This window comes from Rutilus rutilus, assembly GCF_951802725.1.
Source record: "Rutilus rutilus genome assembly, chromosome: 25".
Lineage (NCBI taxonomy): Eukaryota > Metazoa > Chordata > Actinopteri > Cypriniformes > Leuciscidae > Rutilus > Rutilus rutilus.
Genome location: NC_140229.1, coordinates 29238808 through 29240754, shown reverse-complemented (window position 1 = coordinate 29240754; position 1947 = coordinate 29238808). Strand labels below are relative to the sequence as shown.

Sequence of the window (1947 nt, the reverse complement as noted above, 5' to 3'; positions counted from 1 at the left end):
AACAACATAAGTCACAGTAAAATTAATAAGAACAACATAAGTCACAGTAAAATTAATAAGAACAACATAAGTCACAGTAAAATTAAACAAAGGAGAAAAAATGCAACCGGGTGAAATTGCAGAAATACACACCGGAAGCAAACTATGCTTTTTGAAATTGGGGTTTTATTCTGACTGCTGTTTAAAATAAGTGACAGCGGTCAATGGAAGCACAATTAAACAGATAAAAGTCTGATTAAGAAAAAAGTTTGCCTTGTTCGAAGAGATTTCACAAGAAAAAAAAATATTTCACTAGTAAAAAAAGAAAAAAAAGAAAAGAAATTGTAGAAACAGTTTAAAGTAAATTTGAAGATAACCAGTGGATCAATGCCCAAATCCACAGAATACTTAACTCAATTCAAACTGAAATGCAGTGTAATACACTGCAACTGGTCAGATTTAAATTGATTTCTCCAAACCAAAATATGTTAGGCTACAATTAAATACGATAACACAAACTGGAATACTGAGGTAACTTAGGCCTAAGTTACAAGAGAAATAAAAGCACATAAACAAAGCCACAACCCACGTTTAATCATGCCATGCGGAACCAGAAATATGCATTAACCATAAAGTTATACTGTATAATCACAGAATATAGATTCAACTCATTAACAGATTTATCAAATAAACATGCCATCAGTAATTTCCCCCATAAACCATAAAACGTACATACCCAATCCTTTACCGTCCGATCACCACGAGGTTCACTCGTCACACATGCGCTCCAAATAAATCTATAAACAAAAATGTACACATCAAATGTTCTTTTAACTTCGCTTCACAAGTTATTTGTGCATATTAAAGATATTGGAGTAATATTTACCAAGAAAGAAGAACGTATAACACAGAATCCGATCGATGCACGCACCGTCATGGAGCTCTCCTGAACAATGAAAAATGGCTGCCGTTCTCTGGTCGCGCGCACGCGTCCAGCACAAGTGAATAGTATTGCGAGAAGAGAGGAATTTCTTAAAGGGGCCACAAACATTTTTAATGCAAAATAGAAACGAGGTACATTTTATGTAAACAACTCTAATCGTAGTTGTAACTCTATATGTACAGTAGGCATAATTCTTGTCATTGCGTATGTGTATGCAGCATGAGTCAAATACAATCTTCTGTTCGTGTTGTATTATGCACAGTGGTTGGGCTCTAAGAGATTGTGATGCTGTTTGCATGGAATGCACATTTTACCTTTGTGGCAAAGCCTGATTGAAATTAATTGTTGAAATAAATGGTTTTGTGTCTTTTTTACATAACATTGGCTATTGCTAATGACACATAATAACTAATCTAGCTACTTTCATTAAATATATCAATTTAAGCTGAAAATGTAAGAGGGTCATTCTATGAAAATGTCCATTTTTCTGTCCCTAGCCTTTACAGAAATATTACACTTAAAAAAACACTTTAAGGTTACAATTTCTTTACATTTTAAAATAAAACAATTTGTTATTTGAACAATTACACCCTCTTGAGCCATCAATGTGGCAATATTTGATTTTTATGAATTATATAGAATTTCAAGCACCACAGAAGTGCTCGTCCCCAGTCATGTACAGAGGGAAAATGCTTTATTTTGAGGTCAATAACAGATTTTTACACCATTTAAAATACAATAATGTATACATAACTATCAAATATATTATGTAAATGATATATATAAAAAAAAATGCAGAATACATATTATAAAATTTATAATGAAAGTAGTGGTCCCCTGGAGTTGTGTCACTGGTGTTACTGTTAAACAAAAATCTCTTATTTTGAAATAAAAATCACACTGCTATAGCTTATGTTTGTATGCAGGCCTACGGAATTTATATTCACAATACTTAATAAGGTCTTAACACAAGTTTCAGCCGGCAAGTCGGTCGGACTAAAAGGGGGAAAAAATAAATAATTGGG

General features: G+C 32.8%; 1 long non-coding RNA gene across 1 annotated transcript in view; it reads right to left on the bottom strand.

The window, feature by feature from the left end:
• Positions 1–1318, bottom strand: part of LOC311284685 — a 2314-nt gene extending 996 nt beyond the window's left edge. The window contains exons 1-2 of the long non-coding RNA XR_014626262.1: positions 866–1318; positions 716–776 (exon numbers count right to left, since the gene is read on the bottom strand). This is a non-coding gene — a long non-coding RNA (uncharacterized lncRNA). The remainder of the gene's footprint in view (positions 1–715; positions 777–865) is intronic.
• Between the last annotated feature and the right edge of the window lie 629 nt (positions 1319–1947).